The sequence below is a fragment of the Corapipo altera genome, unplaced genomic scaffold (genome assembly GCF_003945725.1).
Source record: "Corapipo altera isolate COAL_440 unplaced genomic scaffold, ASM394572v1 61, whole genome shotgun sequence".
NCBI classification, from domain to species: domain Eukaryota; kingdom Metazoa; phylum Chordata; class Aves; order Passeriformes; family Pipridae; genus Corapipo; species Corapipo altera.
Genome location: NW_020884910.1, coordinates 2,444,742 through 2,466,284, shown reverse-complemented (window position 1 = coordinate 2,466,284; position 21,543 = coordinate 2,444,742). Strand labels below are relative to the sequence as shown.

Genomic DNA, 21,543 nt, shown 5'->3' with positions numbered 1-21,543 from the left:
TCCTGACAGAAATATTGCCCTGAAAATGAAAGGATTTGAAGCTCTAAGCCTGCCAGATAAGACTTTTCCACGAGCATTAAATTTGCACACTAGTCTTTCCGTCTTTTTTTTAGAGCATTGCTGTGATGCATTGTCCATTTTCGAAGGACAGACTTTGCCCATGCTTCATGCCAGGTTGACTGAATCTCAAAACAAACCAAGAGATTTACGGGTAGTCTCACAGTGAATCATTGTCTGAAATCCTTTGGGCTCCTATATTCGCAGCATTCATCAACAGTGATTCCTTTCATTCACTTGCTACCAGAGTTTAATTTGTATGTATGATGACTGTGTTTGGAAGGAATTGAACTGGAGTGATGCTAATATGATTTATTTTACTCTTTGAATTTTGTTCTTAAATATAGAATCTTAAAAGAGAAGATCCTCATAGATACCGTGCTACAGTATTTTCTCCCCTCACCAGGAAAGCTCTGTAACCTTGAGGAAAAACATAAATAAAATTGACACATTATTTACATTTTCTTGAATGGAATGTATTTATCTCGATTTCACTTAATCTGATGATAGGCCACTGCATAGTGTTTTTTTCATTAGTAGCAAATATCAAAAGTCCATGCAGGGTGTAAGGCATCAACATACGGAAATGAACAAGTATGTATAGTTCTTTCTTGTTTGTATTTGAACAGCAGTACAGTATGCTGGTTTTACTGTACAAACAACTGGCAGAGTGAAGAGGCATTTTTTATTTAGGACTGTTTAAGTTATCCATTTTTGTATTTCTTAGTTCTGTGGTAGGACGGATATTGAAAAAGATTTAATAAGTGTATCTCATTTACTTCACCCTTGAAAGCACATTTTTCTAGGAAATTACCATGATCCACCTCAAGCCTCTCTGAGGATTGAGATGTACCTATGTTTTTGATGCCAGCAAGCCTATTGTGAGCCTATGCTGTAACTTTCATGTTAAAGTTAACTTTCATGTATAAGTGAAAAAGCAGAAGTGGTTTCCTGAGTTGTGTGCATAGTTTTTCACTCCTTTATGTCAGATTTCGAGTATATTACTTGATTGCATGATATAATTTGAATCACTAATTGTGATTTGAATCACTGTTGATCTAAGCTAAACCATTAAACGTGGAGGTTGGAATTGAAAACAAAGTGAATGCCTGGAGGTAGCTGGTTTTGTCCAACAAATTGCCATCTCAAGTATAAGGCTTGATTAATTTAAATCATGTATAAAAATAATTTTAAAAACTATGGCAGAAATGTTGCCACTAATTAAACTCAGATGTTCAAATGTTTAGAAAGGATCAATTAATGATTGTGAAAATAAAGTAACTGTAACAGTTATAAAGAGTCTTGTATGGCACTTTCTGGCAAAAAATCACAACTGACAAGAGGGTAGCTGGGTACATCATGAGTACTTGTACAAAATTTCAAATGACAGTAGGCCTGAGAAGAGAAACTGAAACTTTTGATTTGGATTTAATCCTTTGCAGAGCTTGAGTCTAAACACCAGTGGAGGTCTGACTGATCAGTGGGTCTTCAAATAGAAAATGTTCTCGTTCACCCTGTGATCAGATTTTCCAATGTTCTTTCCATGCTTTTCAGCTCTTCCAGGTTCACCAGTGCCCCCTTTTTTTACTGGGCTCACTCATAAGAGCCATGTAGTGTGCCAGCAAGTATGGAGTGGTTCACTTGTTAGATGAGGTGGACATTAAGGGAACAGTGCAGTTTCATACGTAACAGTATCACTTAAATCAAACATATCCTTGTGCAATACATCCAGCAGCATTTAAACGTCAAACTCCTATCCTCATTACTCCATATTTTAGGTCTTCTGTTTTGCTTCTGTCCAGAGTGTCTCTCTATTCAGACAACTGCAGGCCTTATGAAAGCTGAAGCACATGTTAGACAGCCTTAGATCAAGCAAAATAAACCTTCTTCCCTGAAAACAGTGGAAGCTGCTACCGAACAGACTATGCTGTATATGCTCAGAACCAACACACATAGGCTGAGAGATTGCCATGGGGACATTTCCATGAATGCTGAAGCTGGGGCATTGTTTGATTGTAATCATCAGAGGTAGAAGGCACCCAGAAAACAAGAGGAAAAGGACAAGATCTGAAAAGAAATTGTGAGCATGTCTCAGAGAAAGAAACAGAAGAATCCCTGTAGTAGCCAGGAACGGTAGGAAATCAAGCTTGGAAACATCAAGCCTGAAAACCTACTGGTATTACATTTTTTTGAGATCTTTCTAAATAAGTAAAGGTACTCCGAAGATCAGTTCATTTCTGATAATAATCTGTTCCTAACAGTAATCCCAGTAGTTAAAATGTCTTTGTGGCTAGCTATGTAACCCCCCCACTAACAAAATATAGAAATTAAAAATGATTTTTAATTTCTAAATTATTTTAACAATTTATCTAAAATATTGTTTCAGATAAAAAATTGGGGGGTTATATTATTAAAGAATACCAGTAGTCTTAGTTAGTCCTGCCATACTCCAGCTGGCATTGGCTTTGAACACAGGCTCTTAGGTGGAAAGTCAGCACTTGAGGGCAACAAAGGAATCTCACTACTTCTGCAAGGAAACAAGAAGCCTGGCTGAAATGGATTTGAGCACTGTAATCTAAGTGAACCTCTTATAACAGGAATTGGAAACTATGCCAGTCAGGTTCCTAAACCATATTCTGTTCTGGTGAAGGAGAATGCCCAGGTCTTACTTTCAGTCTTCAAAATGCTTACTCTTTCCTTTGCTGTGTGCCAGCAACTTCTGAACATTTTGGTAATTAACAGTCTATGGTACTAAGTCTGCTTTTAGTTCTTTTTTTTTCCAATGCTGCCTATGGAGAGATTTTCTGAACATTTTAGTAATTAAAGCCATTTATAGTTGAAAGTTGTGAAGACTTTATACATATTTTTTCATTTAAAAAAATAAAACCAAAAAAACTCTTCAGACTCTTGACTTGTTAGAGTACTTAACTGTAACTTTTTCCAAAGTGCATTTGAAGGACAAACATAAGTGGCAAAACTTTGATTGTGACATTCATCCCTAAGAGGAATGAAACTACACTTAATGGAAAAAATGAGGGTTGTTTTGTTTTTTTTAAGCTTGGAGTGTTAGAAATCTCTCCCTATTAATTTGGTGTCCAGCTGTATAACTGTTCTCTCTGAAGCATGTGTTTAAAATGACATTTGAAATACTGATACAGTTTATTGGTTTGTCACCTGTGTACTACATGTGAATGTGTAGGACTTTGTTTTGTCTTCCCTCAGATAACTGTATGTTTATATATATATACAGCATTCCACCCACTTTCCCCAACTGAACAATGAGCTATTTGACTGTTATGGAAACTCAAGGTTTTTTGTGTGCAAATCCCTAAACATAAGCATTTCTTTTCTTTACAGCAGCACAAGAGAGAAGTGTTGAGAGCTGCTCTTCACTCTTTTGGAGTCCGAAGTCAAAAGGTAAAACCAAATGCTAATTTTTGTGTTTCTGAAGGTGTTGATACCATACTTGTTTGGAAATGCTGTTTCCTTATCACATTTGAATGGAGATTTCCCACAGGAGAAAAGCAGGGATAAAGTAAGAAGAATCAAAACATTATTAGACCTCTTTAAGAGCCACCAGCATATCTGGGCATAAATTATACAGGTAAGTTACAACTGGTAAACTGCAATTATCTGTTTTACTTAATATGAAAACATCGGCGTTAAGAGTCAGTGGGACTTTCAGTAGGATTTAATATTGCTAAGGATTTAATGATTTTTGTCTCACTATAACTTGATAGTTTTTATGATATATAAAGTTTTTTTCAAATTACAGTAAAACAAATCCTGTAGCTCTTTTCTCAGGCAAGAGTCCCTCAATGGGAGTTTTGCCTGAGTGAGAACTGAATGAGGTCTAAATAATTAGCAATTAAAATATTCAGTTATTGTGCTACTGTATATAACAAAGCACTGGAGGTATTAAAAATTGCTAATCTCCTCCTTATTAAAATGTTAACTGCTAAACATAATACAGTTTTGCATTTTCTATCATTCATTTTTGCAGTTCATTAGTAGAGGTGAAATGTTTGTGACAAATAGTCATTTGAACTTTTAAGGGATTGACTTTGTTTTCCTGGCATTTTAGTTAATATTTCTGACTGAGTTAATTTACAAGCAGAAGTGTTTGTGGAAGCCATGGATTTTAGTCAAAAACTTGATCATGTACAGAGAGAAACTTCTAATATGCCATTCATGTGTATTTGCAGAAGAAAGCAGATGGTAAAGCTACTCATCAGGAGACAGGGCTAGGCAGTTTAGGTATCCAATTTGTATACATTTGGATCATCAGCTTCTTGTAATGAACTCCAATAACAGGTTAAGGATTGTCCATAGGTCAATTTTCAGTGATACACTGGCTTGTGAATAGTATAGCGACAGGCTAAGGAGGAAAGTTGTGCACCCAGGTCTGTTAATTAGCACATGAACTCTTTATTACTGTGCTAGTTAATGTAGTAGACTGTGCTTTCATCCTGCTTCACTGGGCAAAAGAATGGGTAAGATGCATCTCCTGTCCCCTTCCTCACACAGTAGCAGAGGAAATGTGGAAAGGGACAATGGTATTTGATGGGTGAGAAAGGAGTGGTAAGTTAAGGTGTTAACTGGTAGAGGAAGAAGGTGAATTAATGAAAGGATTTGGTGGCAGGTGAATTTCCCAAGGAAGGGTGACACCCTCAATGCTATTTTTCCCATAGTCACTCCCTGGAGTAGATTTTGTTACTTATTATGCCTAAAGGTTTTTTTTCTGACCTTCTGTAGAGCCGTTTTAAACCTAGGCATTTAATTTTGCAGTATAACTTTGCTGACAGTTCAGACCATGATTCTGCAAAGATTTACACATGTATTTCTCTTACAGCATTATGAGTAATCCTGTTGAAGTACATGAGATTAATTGCAGGACATAAAGTTAAGCATGTATATTTGTTGTAAAAGAGGTGTAGTTGCATTTATTTATTTACTTTCAAGGTGGGAAATTATTTTTAAAAATACATAATTACATGAAATTTTCCACTAATTTTGTGGCAATTAAAGACTTGGTGGATTGTAACAAAATAAGCTTTCTACTTGTTCCCAAAATTCACATTTTTGTCAGGTTCTCAGCTGTAAAGTGTGGGAAAGAATAAGCTGCTATCATTTTCCTTTTTACATGGACAGTTAAACATCTAGCTAGAACGAGGTGATCATATAATTTATTATAGAGGAGTGAACAGGATGGAAATCAAACAGGAAGGCAAGTGTACTTGTTCGGACTCTTGTTTATAATTTCATCAGATTGGTGCACACCTCAGACATTTTATTTGGCAATAAGATGTGCAAATTATTCTGGACCCAGCAGCAATACCTTCACCCGAATGTCAAAACTGACAGAGATTTTTAAATCAAACCTCAACAACAACTTGTATTTTAAAGCAACTATTCCTAAGATATAGCTACCAACTATAGACGAGTAAGTGCAGAATTGTTTCCTACTTTCTTCCATGCTATTTTCCTTCTTCTCTTGTTTTACCTCCATGGAGGAACGGGGTTGCAGGCTCACCTGTAAATACTGGGTGTAACTATGGGCAACGGTGCAGAGGAGCTATAAATGTATATGGAAGTATGTGCAAAGCACAGGGATGCAGTTTGAAAGTGGGGAGACTTATGAAATGAGGTGTATCAGAGAAGATATCCTCTAGTTTTCCAGATGCCTACATCACATCTTCCATATCTGTAAAGGAATGGGTAGCACAAACTCTTCATTTCAGTTGCTTTCTCTGTCTTTGGTTTTATCTTTATTGCATTTGTGTCCTTAAATCAGAATGTGGTAGTAGAAGTCCGTGGATACAGTGGAACGTTTAGATGATAGCTTTTCCACGAGATTGAAAACTGAAATTCCTCAAAGCTGTGGATGTTTAGCTACTGGGATTTTGGTTTTGAAGGTACATACAGTCATGACAGAAAGGGTGTCACTGAAAATGCAGCTTGAGATTTAAATGTTAGATGTGTTTATTTTTGGAATCCTTGTTCCACTCAGTGCCCACTGCCTATAAAGTGATAATCTTGTGTATTTTCCCCAGATTCAGATCCTCCTCTTTTCTCTGTGGATGAGTGCTCACAACTATGTCCAAACGCTTCTATCTTAAGTTTTCCTAGGGCTTTTTTGGCTTGTTTTCTTCTTGTTGTTGTTTTTAGTGTGTGTACCTAATTAACCAGAAAGCTATCTGGACTGGAAACATTCAACAAAGGGTAACAACTTAAGTACTCCTGTATCTGTGCAGTGTGTGTGTGTGAGAGAGAGAGCTGTGATTAGAGAGGTTATGAAAGATCGTTTTTTGGTTTTGATTACATGCCTGCTTGTGTATGTTGTTCTGTCTCTCTGCCTTCTCTTATTTTACTTGGCCACTCTGTCCTAACAAATCCTCCTCTATGACAGATTAAAATTTCTGGTCAGGTGCTTTAGATAGTTACAGCCTCTTCCAGGTTGGATTTTGTTATCCACATTTAAATAAGAGTAACATTTTTGTTTTCCTGGTGAGGAAAAGGATTTCTGTGTGTTCCTTGTTGGAAAGACACAATATAAGTCCCATAATACATTATCAGGGACCTGAGTCCTATAGCTTTCAGGGTCCCCCGAAGTACTGTTTGTGGAAAAAGACTTCCAAAACACTCAGGGCTTACTGCTTGTGCAGATTTAGGCCACTGCAGAACATTTTGTTTACAGCAACTAATTCTAGGACCTGCTTTGGTGTTGTGGATACTTAACTCCTACCCACTCAAACAGAGGCACTTCAAAATAATTAAAGTAAATGAATGATCTACACACAGAGCAAACCCTTTCAGAGGGAAAGTGGGTTTATTGAAAGAAAAAAATTACTTTTTTTTGGTTTGTTTTTGCTAAATAGTTTATTTCAAGGTCTTCTTAAGTAAGAAGCAAATGCTTTTGTTGGAAAATGAAAAATAAAATTGAATTTTTGATTGTCATTTCTACAATGGCTGATGAAATTAAATCATTGAAAGCTAGAAAAAAACCAACTTTTGTCTTTTCAAGCAGAAGTCCGGGTAGTAGTGTATTGCCCCTGTGCAAAAGCTGACTGGGGTAGCACTGAAAGAAATACAGCAGGTGTTGTGGTACATTCATTTTAATGCTCTGCTGTAAAGGAATTTGAAAGATTTGAAAGTATTTTGAAAGAATTTCTGGACGTTGTGGGAGATTGCAGGGTAAAAGCACCAAAGGAGGGGAATCATCCATGATGACTTTGGTTTTTCCCTGGTTGGCTATAGGTGAAGGACTCATGGTTTAATCTGTCACCTAAATGGATGCCCTTTAACCATCTGTTGCAGTCCTGATGCCATGGTTGCAGTTATCAACACTGATACTTCCCAGTTGCTATAAGAGTTGATTACTTGCTGCTGTATAGGGAATAATTGCCTGGATGTGATACCAATAACCTTATTAATCTTACCAAAACCTATGCATTCATATTTGATAAATTGGTATCTGTCATATTCTTTCAACATCAAGCTTCACAGGAAATCTCAGCACCTGCAGAAGTCTTCCTTATATGCAAACTCCAGGAGGGGAAATTCAGCTTCTGTCTTATGTTGATGCCACATTTGCTGTTTTTTACAGTTCTGAATTCGATTCCAGGCATCCACCAGTATTCCAGAGGGAGAGGTGACCAGCATCACAGCCTGCAGTACTGCTGCTCCACTTGTCTTGAATAATATCCCACTGGGCTAGTTAACCATTACACTGACTCTTTCCTGTTCTTTCATAGCTGATTTCTGCCCAGGGGACATGGGTTACTGCAGTCTGGCTGCCAACACAAAGTTCAGCATTGTGCATGCGTATTAATGTTTACCTTCATCCATATGTGTTATGTTGTTCAGCATATACTCCAGTAAAGCTAACAATGCAAGGCCAGTGTGCCTGGTTTTTCTATTTAAAAAGCAAAAGTTGGAGGGCTAATGTTTTACCCTCCCTCCTTTACCATTTTTGAAAGTGAATGTGAAAGGATTTTCCTCTCTAACCAACACACTGGCACAACAGGTTTCTGCATTCAGTACTTGAAAAGTGGAATTTCAGGATGCTAAAGTTTGCTTTCTTAGAGCACATGTTTGAATCATGTGGTCAGTGATTCATGTTGATCTGCCATGGGACATGACCTGATACTTCCCCTATGAAAAAGACAGTGTCCCTATTCTCTGGGAGGGAAAAGGTATGGGTGAAGAGTAAATGTCAGGGAAGTTTTTTGATTCAGAAGGTATGAAACTACAATGGTTTTTCTTAAATGTATACCAAGGTCAGTTCCTTTCAGTCATTCTCATTTTCTTCTTCATCTGAACTGCAGATTATCTGGAGGATATGGCACAGGTGACACTTGGCACTTTTGCCACATGGAACATGATTTGGTTTTAAATTCTTTCTTCTATGCCAGTGAGTCAGTTTACTCTCATTGGAAATAAAAAATAGCAATTCTGTTGTCCAGGTGTCAAATTCAGGTGTCCAGAGAGATTAAAGTACTGATCTTTAATGCCTCTGGTGTTTGTTTTGGGGAAGTTAATTTTGTTCAGTGGGTAGCTCAGGACAGTGAATTCTTTTGCTGCTTCCGGTCAGATTTCTATTCTGTTGCCTTTTTAAAACACAGTAGGCACTTGGTTGTCCATAAAAGTAGAACTTGGGTTGACAAGGAACTAATTTTAAAAGGGAGGGTTAAATCCTTTTTCTGGTGGTACAAGATTTTAACTTCAAACATTATTGTGTCCTGTGAAGTTCAATATATATACTTTTCACTGAGTAGTACTGTGAAATACTTTCGCCCTTCTCTCTCTCCCTCCCTTTCTCCTTCTTTCTTTCCCTTTATTTCTCTTCTTTTCTCTTCCTCTCTGTCTCCCTCTTTCTCTCCCTGTCCCCTCTTTGTATAGAGGGATGTCTGTTTTCCTGTTAGAGCTGAATCAGACATTTGTATGGGGACATGGTGGAGATGCCGCTGAATACCTTTTGCTGCTTCATTCATTTTGTAAACCTTCCAGTTCAAAACCAACCTTAAGTTATGCAATACTATGATTAGCAGAGTAGAGTTACTGCATAACTTGGTGTTATCAGCAGTGCAGGACATTAAAAGAACAACCCCCTATTTCTTCTGTACCAGCAAATATAACAGCAGACAACAAAATGAGAGACAGCAAGAAGTCAGCAGCAGTGGGAGCTGGACCACTTATGTGGCAGCAGCACATTTTAATGCCAAGTAGATGAGGTAGACCATTTTGAGTCTGAAAAGCAGCTTTGAGGCCATTTTAGTCATTCTCTTTGGTTCTTTTGAATAAAACTTGTATCATTCTTACTGATATTAATAGGACTTGGGGGATTATACAAGTCTCTATGCCTTCCGAAGGCATATCTTAAGGATGGCAGAGAGAATTCATGAAAGTAGGCAGAGACTCTTCTAAGAGACAAGCAGCTGAAAACATGTATATTTTCTGGCAAGAAATCAATACTGAAGAAGAAAATAAAGAAGCAAGAAATGTTGCTACTTAGTCACTCATAGAGCATTTTAATTATGTAAGTTTTTATTAATCTGAATTGTGGTCATTTGCAGAACTTTGATCTTAGACTTTTTCCATCCTCTGAATTAAAATATCTCTACAATAATGTTTATAGGCACATTTAAATGTTTGAGGTTTTTTACGAGATGAGATTGCCCCAAGATCTCAGTATCTGTGTCTACATGTTCTGTGTGTTTCTTGTAACAGTTTTATTGGTATGTGGCTAAAACATGGTGTTCCAATTCCAACTACTTGACTGACCTATAAACATGAGACACACTATTTCAATATAATAATTCAGTATAATAAATTAAGACGCCTTGAGATTTTGGAGGCCACCAGACAATGTCTCTCAGGTGATCTCCTCCACCAAGACTGAAGACTCTTATCATTATTTCAGAGGTCATCAAGGGAGAGTGTCTTTCTCTTTGCCAAGATGTTATACTGCAGAAGAGATTCAGTTCATTTAAGGGTGACTGAAAAATTAAATTTTTACCTGTTCAAAGTCTTTATGTTTGAGAAATAGCTTTTCTTTAGTTATTTTTGCAATTAGTTTAAAAAATCTTCATCCTCCCACTGTTCTTCATTGTAATTGGTGAATCTGAGCAGAGAGATGTGTGGAGGCAACACTGCAATGTGAAAAAACTGGTTATTATCCAGACTGATCCAAATAAGCAAGCCCACCTTCTTCCTAGGCTCTTCAGAAAAGTGTGGAACTTTTTTCCAACCAGTTGTCTGGGAAGGGGAGCTGCAGAGATTTTTGTAGTAATGCCTACATCTATCTATCTCTTAGGGAGATCTGCATGTGGATTTTTGAGGAGACAGTTACTCATGTATGTACACTGAACATCAGTGCCCTGCAGATAATCCTGTTGTCTCTAACTTGAGGACTGTGCTTTAGTAAAATAGATTAATGTTCAGTTACCCAAGGTTTGTTTTTGCTTGTTTATTAACTGAAAGGCAGCATCAGGGCAGAAGTAACTTGAATATGCCCTCTCCTGGTGTTGACCAGTTGTATTAAGTGCTCTTTTCGTTCTCCAGTTAGATTTTCCATAATCTATCCTTGAAATCATGAGCTGTTTAAATTTTCCAGATTCTGAGAGTCATCCTGTATTATTTTAAGTCATTAAATTAACCTAGATGCTGGACTTTGTATTGAAGAAGTAACGTGACCTCTTCTACTCCCTTCTTGGATACAAAACCTTCACCAATTTTCTGAAGAATATATGTGCCTGTAAATAATTTCTATCTCAGAAGTAAGTCCATGTTTATCTGAGTATTGATTTCTTAAATGGCAAAAGAAAGAATTTATTGTCACTTTGAAAACAGGTATCTTTTCTTTCATGTTATGTAGCTATTGGCAGTTTTACATAGTAGTTAAACTTGTGTTTACATGTTGAGATCACATTTTTTGGAACATGGCATTGAGAGGGAAAGACATCAGTTACGAAATCTCACTTCTCTTTTAGAAACCTTTTCCCTAACATCCAGTAATATGTTCGAGTTAGTTTGGCACATTGTAGGAATAATACATAAAAGTCTTGAGCTTAGATTTTGAAACCTGTGTAGTCAAAGCATGTTGATCTGGATATAGCTTGCAGAATTAGAGAGTTTAGCCTTTAAATAAAATCTGACTTTAGTAACTGCTTGTTTGATAGTCAAGTAATTGTAAAATTGGTGGTTTCTAAAAAACAAAAAGCATGATTTAGCAGAAGATTTTCCTGCTTTTTTGAACAATTTTCTAACCAGAGATTTTTTTCTTGAAATCTTGCCAATGACAAAGATAAGGAGGGAACATGTGGACCCATGCAGAGTGTTCACTAGGGCAAAAAAAAAAAAAAAAAAAAGAAAAAAAGAAAACCCCTAAGTTTTTTCTGAGGAAATGTCACATTTCTGTGATATGAATGAAGTGTAGAACTCACTTCTTACTGCCTTAGAAAAATCGAATGAACTAACCTCTCCATTTACAGAACAATTTCTCTGAGTGTTCAACTTCCATTTCTTACTAGAAATCAAACAGCTTTGTTTTTCAGCACTTCTCTTGCAAACTTAGTCCCTTATGCACACACATAAAAACCCCTACATCCATGTGTCCTAGGGAATCAAAGATTTAAGAAGGTACCTTTTTCATACGTAGTTATAAATATGTATTAAAAAAAATTCCCATTGCATGCATTTCTTAAGGGAATAATACATGAAATTACAAAAGAAAATGTTAGAGCAAAAAGTAATGAAGTAAACTCAAATCTAGATCTTCCTACTAGGAAGAAGCCGACTGAAGTAACAACATTGCCGAGATGCTAAAAACAGAGCAGTTGAAGTAGAACTGGGTTTCTATCTGAGGCTTTGCTTTTGAGCTTTTACTAGTGTAGAATTCTAAGACAACATTGGTGTCATCTTCAGTTGCCTCTAGAATCCTTTTAGTTGTGGAAGATCGCTGCTCATAAAATACGAGTAGGACAAGAAGTCTTCATTTGTCTGTGTAAATTCAGGGTATTAATTGTTAACACAGCTTTCAATGAGCTAAAAGAACATAGTAACTCCTACAGGAAATATTTATGTGGATGATCCCTGAAAACCAGGAAAAAATGCTATATTTTATTTTATTCCATTTTTTTTTTCAGAGGAGGGGCTTGGGGAATGTCTGTGGGTTTTTTGGGTTTTGTCCTCTTTTTGCTAGCGCACTGCATACACCAAAATATGAGACAGTAAAACTTTCTCCTTACACAAAGCTGTCAATGTTTTAAGGCCATTCTGCTCCCTCTGAACCTGTATTGAAACAGGTACCTCACTTGCTTGGCTCTCCTGGAGCAGTTTTATGGATTAAAGCACCACACGTACCCTGCACAGTGGCACTATTAACACTGTGGAATGAGGCTGGGAGAAAAACTCATATAGGAGCTACACACCTAGGTGCAGTTAGTAAACAGAGATAGTTACCCTCATTAAGCATAATTAAACCTGATATTGACTGTAAACTGTTACTTACCTTAAACTTCTCTGCAGACATTGTGGGAAAGGGATTAACTTAGCAGATAGGTACACTAATTACTACCTTCTTCACATTAAAGTTACCATCAGGAAAGGCCTATATTCATAAATAAAACATAGTAGGGGATGAGAGATTGAGAAATATGTAAATTCATTTGCAGAAAAAAAAGACCAAATTAAAAAAAGAAAGTTGAATGATGCTACTGGAAGCAAAATGGCACTCTAGCTAATTACCATGAAAAGTATGATAAATCATGGACGTGTATCCTTGACTTCTGACTGATAGAGCCTGCAGAGTGCAATCTCTCATGCATAGCTGCCTCTGACTGATTTAAACCCATACCACTATCAGGTTTGATGGGAAAGCACAAAAGTGTGTTATTTTATTTCCTTGGGTATTGTTGCTACCTTTTTCTCCTAGAAATGACTTGCAATTATTGTAAAAATACAGTCTAATTTCTGTTCTGCAGAAGATTTGTTGTTTGATGCAATTGACAAACAAAGGCTCCAAAGATGGTCTAGTTATGTTTTAATAGCTGCCTTTTCAAATGCAATTGATCTGGTATATTGAGACAATTATAGAAATATAATAAAATGTCAAGGGAGGGGTTGCTTTTGCTTTGTTATACTTATTCTCATGGGATAGGTCTGGTGTCCCGCAGACAAGATCAAAAGTCAGAAACAGTTTAATTTATGAATTTCTGTTTCTTTTCTGTAGAATTTTAAGTGAGTCACGTCGCTGCTCTGTGCTTCAGCTTTTTGATCTGTTTCCTCCCAAGTTTCATAGTTTTCTGCACTTAACAGGGACTGCACACACTTAGGATTATTCAGATGAGAGACGTTTGCAGGGTGAGGCCATACTATGTGTTACCGTATCAGTGCTGTTACTGCTTAGTCCTGTAAGTACTTTAAATTTTAATACATGATGATGATATGATTGCTGTTTGGGTGGTATTTTCTATTTTCTATCTGTCCAGAGTACTTTTTTGGTTGAGCCACATCAGAATAAAAGTCTCTTCCGCTGGGCTAGCTCACACCAGAATAATCTGAGGACAGATTTATCCTGAACTTCCTGAGCAGAGCATTGCCCAAGCCACAAGCATAGGGGAAGCTTGAGTACACTAGTATTTAATGTGCAAGGTGGAAATTTAGTATCACAGTGGTATTCTTATTATGCGGATATTTTAACACAAAATTATTATTGGCTTCTACTAAGTATTATCCTTTAACTTTTTATGAACTTCCAACATTGGGCACTCCAGAGAGGGAATTTAATATTTTGTAATGGTCCTTGTATTGCATTTTGCTGAAAGGAGGAGTGGGAAAAGTGAAGTTGTTAGTTGGATATCTTCAGATAGATACTACCTAGTGAGTACCTTGATTGTTTAGTGTGGGGTTTTTTCATTTCTTTTTGATTTCTCTTTTCTTCTAGAGACATTTACCCCTGTAGTACTGATGTGATCTAGAGGTAGGAGTGTATAGTTCCTAGGTATGAATATTATGCTTCAAGAAAAAATGCTTAGTAACTAACAGTGTTTTCCTGCTCTGGTAACCCTTATTCTTTTCAGCTTTTTGTGTAGCCAGCTGCAGTGTTTATAGATGCTATATTCATATGCCTTTCAAAGTTTCACTGAGTTTTGACAGCATAGGATTTGAAAGAAATATTTCAAAATTGTTTCAGAGCTGCAAGTTACTTTCAAGATTTACATGGCTAAATTCTGCAGTGACATACATGTCAAAACAGACAGTAAGCAAAGAAAAGAGATGTCCTCTGGGCAACAGTCAAAAATTATTACTAGCTAGCAAAATCACAGGTTAAAGTAAGAACAATTTAATGAAGTAAATACAAATTTAGGGGCTAGGTTGTTCCAGCATGAAAAAATATTTGCATCCCTTCTCTTGTTTAGGACTACAGAACTGCAGCAAGGAGCTTTCACCTGGGATTTACTTTGAGGAGCTATTTTTTCTGTCTCCTCCTTCAGGGAGATTTAGACACATTCTGTTATGGGCTTGTAGCTTCCACATCTTTTCAAAGGGAAGAAAGAAGAGTCAATGTATGGGAAACAGAGAAACAGACTTGAGACATGGAAGTTATGAGGCTGCATAGCCTTTATATTTCTGTTTATTATCAAGGTGCCTGTCCAGACTTCTCCAGGCTTACTAGCTAAATGTCATGGGGAGTCTTAGTCACATTGCATCTGTAAGAGTGGACAGCCTAAATCCCAGGCAAGCATTTCAGCATTTGGCCTGTTAGTAGCAGCTGCATGCTTTTTCTGATTAGAAATTGAAATTGGGTATATATCAGCTTCCTAGGGAAACATTGAAAACAAGTATTTTTGATAAATAATAAATATTAGGAAAGCTCCACTACATAAGAAATTGGAATATAAACTCTAACCATGCTTTTGGGGAAGAAAAAAAATATTCTACTTTGTATGTTATCATTCTAAAACCAAACTGTATTAATTCCCATCTACTGCCCATCCATCTGGTGTCCACTGGACACTTTATATTCACTGAACACAATAATAATTGATCTCTTTGACCCATTGTCAAACTCATTCCCTTCAATTCTTTTAAGGGTGCTTTTGAGATTCTAGCAAAACATTTATCTAAGTAATAATAAACTTGAATCCCGGTCATCTTTGCAAAGCATAGGCCAAATCCTGTGAATTCATACCGAGCCAAAATTTCCACTGAAGTCAAAATTAAGAGCTTTGTTACTTGAAGGATTTCTGTCAGGCAGAAATTCCCTACTTACTTTCTTCCCCTGTGTTAAGGATGACTAAACATACTTACAGATTGTTATCAAATTTAGACACGAAAAAATCCATTTAAAAAAAAAGGCATATATTTTCATGAGCATTCTTTTGAGAAGGGAGTGTCTCATTTAAGCAATAATATTTCTTAAATAATAGTTAAATGAAGTATTTGAAGATTATAATTTTCATTTTCATCAATATCAGAACAGCTGGATCCCATCACTGACTCGAGACAAAATAACTGAATATGGACATATTTCTGCCAAGTATAATATAAAAATGGGAGGCCAAGCTTTAAAAGATGGATGATACTCTTCATGTGAATTTAAGTCATATTCTCAATCAACTGGTTTAAATTCAAGTTAGGCAGAATGTATCTGTTTGAAATACTCTTACATTTTCTACTGGATATGTAATAGGTTTCAAACTTTTTTGTAGTGTGGATCTTACATGTGACAGTCAGATACACTCAGGTCCAAGAGAACGTCTGTAATTTCTCTGTCTGAAGTTGTTCCTAGTGGAAAGCTCTCTAGAATGACAGTAGTAGAGCTTCTGTCAGTGTCCTCATACTAGAACCTGATAGCAAATGTGCATGGCTGTGAGGACACTTCAGAAGCATCCTGGCATTTTCCTGATAGATATGAGTAGATTCAGTTACTTGTCTTTTGGAATGTTAAATACTACTGTGTTTTGAAACTTGCACTTTCTTGCTTCTCTTGTTTCCTATTCATTCCCTTGCCTTTTCTCGTTTACTCTTATCCTTCCCCCATATGTTGTCTTCTCTAATATCTCCTCTCTGTTTTCCTTCTTTCTTTGTTTCCTGTTTCTCAGTAGCTTTGCGCTTTTGTGGCTAAAGCCCTGAATTTCATGGTCTGTCCTTCTGCAAGCAAAATGCCCACTGAAGTCAGTGAAGCCAGGGTTTATCTTCCCATGTTTTGGCCTTTGCTTGTTATCAAGTAGCTACATTATATCCATAGCAAACTATCTGTATTTTGGGATGTGCTTCAGCCAACATAAGGCCATTTATTTTACATTTACTTGTAGTATGAATCTACTTACTTCCAATCCCCCATTTGGAAGCTTGTTAGGAATGTGCATGCTGCTATAATATGCAAATTCTAATGAGTAGGTGAAGAATAAGTATGGTTTTGTCTGATAGGCTAGTACTTTTATTTCACCCATTTAAAGACAAAGATGGCAATCTGCTTGTTTAATGTTCAGTAAGATCTCAGTGTTAAGTGTCCAGGGAGTATGAAGTGCTTAAAACAAAATAACTTAGGAGCTGAGGAGATAATTATCGATGAGAGGAAATACTGGGAAGGGCAGGGAATACAAATTAAGGCAAGCCAAGATAGATTCAGTGCCACAGAAAAACTCCCTATTTACCCCTCCCTCAAATACGCTGACAATAACCTTCAAAAAGCTAGGTGACTTAATGAAACTTTGCTGCATCTACAATGTTGATGCAAGTGATTATTTTACCTCTACTGGATGTCCAAGTGTCTGAGCCCACCCTTGTTCTTTGGAGTCTCAACCTACACTTTTTTATGTTGGGTAGAAAGTAGGAAGTGTTATTTCATTGGAGAAGAAGGGTTTTATTTGGGTGTTATGATTTCCTGTTAAGATTATTTCCTTCTGCAGTGAAATGGAACATATGGGCTTTTTACGCCAAGAGCATAAACTATGAGTGTCAGGTCATTGTAAAAGATAGTCCAAACTAATGTGCAGTCTGTAATTAGTCCTGTGCTCCATTTCTTCCTTTGCTGAACCAAAAAAACCCTGACCACTTTCTCTATTAGAATATCAAAACTGAAGAATGTCTGTGTCTGCATCTCTGATATGCTGTTAGTCTGTAGCAGAATGCTTACAGATGAAAGTTGACTTACCCTCTTTCCCTTAGCATTTACTGTTGGCAGTGGGACTTGGGATTCTCAGTTAAACAAATTTTTGTCTGTCTCAGTTGTCTGTTCTTCTGCATGTCACATCCATTGCATTTTTGATGCAATAGACTGTGGTACTTTAAGGACATACTGTAGCTACTGTGAGTTAACAAATTTTAAGTATTTAAATCACATAGGAAAATGAAAAGTGGTTTCTTCTGTGTTTGGAATGACTAGTAACTTTACAGCCATCAAATTGAGCTTGGAATGACCAATTGACCCTTCCACTCTGTATGTTGACTGCTGACTATAAATGAGAAGTCTTTCCAGCGCTGCCATGAGGTTATGAGACGTGGCTATGTAGTAATTAATGCCACTGTATCATTTTTTCACTGCTACAGAAATATAATATCAGATGCTCAGATGGCATCAATTGGCTTAGCTCCACTGAAGGCAACAAAATGCGATGCCAACTTATACCAGCTGAGGATCTGGCCCACAGTTAAAAGGAAAAAAGAGACAGGCTGCCAATATGGCAGGGAACATATTGAGATTTATGGTAGTGACTTAATCAGTAAAAAGTTCTGCTTGAAGTGGTTGTCTCTTTGCACATTCACATTAGTCACTTGAGCTGGAGACATTTGGAGCTCTAACACAGCCGTGTGGGCACATTCCTGCTCTTCCACTCTATTCCACACTTTATGCTCTTAAATATCTGAGAGCATCCTACCTCACTCCCTCCCATTCTTCTAGCTGGCAGTCTCTCCTCATAGGTCTACCATAGATTTGGGGCCATACATTTTTTTTAACATAATTTTAATTTGGATGACCCTGTTTTTTCATGTTTGCCTATATTTCTGGTGTTGCTTTCGTAATCACACATAAAAATGAGGGGAATTTCACATGTCTCTGTTGTAACTCTCATCTAGCTGTCCTCCTATTTGCATTCAAGTATATTAATCTTGGTAGGAATAAGAAAATTCAGTTTGCTGCCTTTGTATTCAAATACGTATGTATTTATTTTTTACTTGGAGATAAGGTAGCTGTACCTAATGTAATGCTTATAAATTTTTAGATGCTATTAATATGATTGAATAACTTGATGGATAGAAATTCTCCATATTACAAAGTTAGTGAATGAAATACTTATTAAAGATGAAGTAGCTGTAGAATCTCCCCAACTTTTTTCTCCCTCAGTAATATATTTTGGCATTTGGTTTCTAATGAGTGCTGTCTCTAAACTTGTGAGCTATCTCCAGTTCTAGTATCTTGGTTTTGATTGTTAACAATGTCCAGAGAATATAATCTTTAAGGTCTTGCAATTTGCATGTTTGGTCTCATCTGTAATGTAGGAAATCCTGTGATCCATTCTTGTAATATGAAGTTGAGGAAACACTTTGCTTCTGCACTAAAATCCCTACCCTAAAAACTGTAACAACTGATTTATGACTTGGAATTTGACCTACAGTATGTTTGTCCAGCCATTTTTGGATTACACCTTACAAATACATTTTTAAGCAGGATAAACTTTCAGAAATAGAAGTATTTGCATATCTAAAGCCTGCAAAGTTTGTTGAGTTTAAACATGTAATAAATTTGCTCTTCTGTGCTCCAAAAGTACAGGAAAATAAACTAATCATTAAAACATCTATACAAATACAAAACTCAGATGCAGTTTTTTAATAAGTTTCAAAGGATGCTTTGAATGACACTCAGTCTTACCAGGATATATTTTCCTGCACTTCAAAGTAAGAGTGTATCTTCTGTGTGCATCTGTATCATGTAGGTGCTGAAAAGAATACTGAGGAGGCAGGACATGATGTTAATCTCTTTTTCTTTTAGTTTGCTAACTATTGTGTTTTTCAAAGAATCCGGTGCTACCTCAGCTGGAGGACTATTGACTGTCTTAGGAAAAAGTATAGGACTTTTTAGTTTAGTCCATCTCCTACTGAAGTCCTTGAAAATATTTATGTTTCAACCAACAGTTTATAAGTTTAAACTTAAAGCATGTAGTATCTTCAAATCCCTATGCTCATAATTGTAGTTGATTCACTTAAACATAGAAACACTTGAGAATACTATAAAGTACCTAAAAGAAACACTAAAATATTGCAGCAAATGTTTAAATCAATATTGATTCCTATATTCTTGGAAATAACAGTATACAAGTTTCCAAATGATAATACATTTTTTAAAGAACCTTTGAGTGGTTTGACAAAGTATCATTGTTCTCATTTGATAGATTCAATAGATGGGGAAACTGAAACACAGAACAGTTAAGTAATTTTCTCAAGGTTGTAAGATAATTCATGGCTAAACTGAGGATAAATTATTTCTTGGCGTTGAGCGTTTCATGCACTATTCCACTGCTTCCCTGTGTTAAAGAATGCTACAGTACCTTTATAGATACACTTTAAAAAGAAACACAGCTAGTGGTCTCATGTTTTCAAGTCTCTTTAAAAACACTTTTCTTCAGCTGAACATCTTCATTTTCTATCCTGACCTTTTATCAAAATTAAATTTTCATACACACAAATCCCGCAGTAGAGAGGAAGACTGAATACCATCTTTGACTTGCCTGGAATTAGAGTCAAAACCAGAGGGCAGAATGTAGCTAAAAAATATTGAATTGAAATTCTTATAAATGTACTTCAATGCTTCAAATACTGTTTCCTGTATATTGGACCTGAACAGAAGGTTAGTAGGAGATGGATGTCCCTAGTTATAAATAATTGTGACAACAACTAACAGTACAGTGCACTTGAAAGAACAGTTAAGTCTTGCTGCAAAATGCATCTTAACTACAAAAATGACAGCCTGAACGGTGCTGTGGATGGAGGGCAGCTTGTAGTCCTATTCAGAATAATAATATTAGCTTGTGTCTGTTTGAAATATCCCAGAATTTTGTAAATATCTCCTAGAAAGTAATCTGATGTTTCTTATTCTGGTATTATTTAGGGGTGTAAGAAGACAGTTTGTAAGAAATTTGAAGTCATGTTATAGTACTTCTGGGGCAAGGTGTATAATTGATATTTTTTTAAAATTACAATAGCTTTTATCTTACAAACAGAGTAAGATGGCACACTTTGTGGTCTGGCTGGCACCAGTGAAGCCTGTGGTTAATCCAGTTTCCTATTTTACAGAATTGACTGCAGAAAAGGATACATTCTTCTTTCAGACTCCTCAAAGCTTTGCTGAGGTGCACACACTTACGCAATTTGAAGGAAAGTTTCAATTTACAGAGAGTGTAACTTCACCCTAAGGTCGTTGCCAAAATACTGAATCCTGGCCTGTTCTAGAATGTCTAGGATCCTTACTTAGGGTTTAAAGAGAGTTTTTTGAATCACTGTTATCATTAAACTCTACTGCACACTCTGTGCTTTCTGTTCTTGGGTAACCTAAGAAATGTCTTTGCCTGCCCGTGAGTAGCTGGCAACAAATCTGAGCTGCATTTACATTAGAGTCCTTCCTAAATGTTCTCACCATTCTCGTGCCAGTGTTAGCCTTAAGGAAGACATTCTCCAGCAAATGGAAAAACACAGTCTCCCCTACCAGTGGAGGCTGTATTATTAATTCTGGTGTCAAGTAGAATTGTGTGCATATATTGCTAGGGTTTCTTGTCACCTTCAGCCCTCCTTGCTGAATAGATCTACATGTTGAACAATGGAATGAATAGGAGGTGTCTTTTGAGATTTTAATTCTCTTTTAGGTAGGATAAGTTTCTGCTGTCACCATCTCTTTACCAAAGGGTCATTTTATTTGCCAAGTATGGGGGTGCATTGAGTATTGTCAGTATGATTCCTGTACTGTGTTTCAACAGGAATTTCTGGGTTCCACATCTGTGGAACTGGAGATGCGCAAAGGGGACTCCAAAGCTTGTAAGTATCTGTCAGCTGCAGGTGCTGTGTCGTCTCAGGCACAGAGAGGGAAGGATGTACCCTACACTTAAACCAGAGAAACATGAAGTAACTTGTGTTACTCTCTCAAGATCTTGGAACCAATCACATCAATAAAGCTGAAGTGGTGCCAGTAAGATGCCTTCTTAGAACTTCATTCCTGTGTTTGCTTTCTAAAGTCTATGCAGAAAAAATTGTAAGAATCTTAACTGATGATTTTTTTTTCCTGAAATAATTAGTCTATCAAGTCAAGAAGAAAGTGCCTTTAGAAAAGAGAGAATTTTGAGAAATGAACCTGTGTTGAAAATTTCTGTAAAATTTTTACTCTTCAGCCTCTTGCATTCACTAGAATTATCCATTGTTTATCTCATTGAAAGTAAACTTAAGTCCTAGTTCATGAACTAGTCTTCTAGTCAAGCTAGAAGAGCCTTATAC

At 36.6% G+C, this 21,543-nt stretch overlaps 1 protein-coding gene across 13 annotated transcripts in view; it reads left to right on the top strand.

Annotated features, from left to right (window-relative positions):
- ZBTB20 (zinc finger and BTB domain containing 20) overlaps positions 1–21,543 on the top strand; it is a 502,167-nt gene that overhangs the window by 84,337 nt on the left and 396,287 nt on the right. For 12 of the 13 annotated variants that reach the window (XM_027653343.1, XM_027653327.1, XM_027653324.1 and 9 more), the window contains one exon: positions 3,415–3,474. The gene's annotated coding sequence lies outside the window, so the exon portion shown is untranslated. Of the gene's footprint in view, positions 1–3,414; positions 3,475–3,581; positions 3,662–21,543 lie in introns of those variants that run through there. The other variant, XM_027653326.1, reaches the window with a different exon arrangement.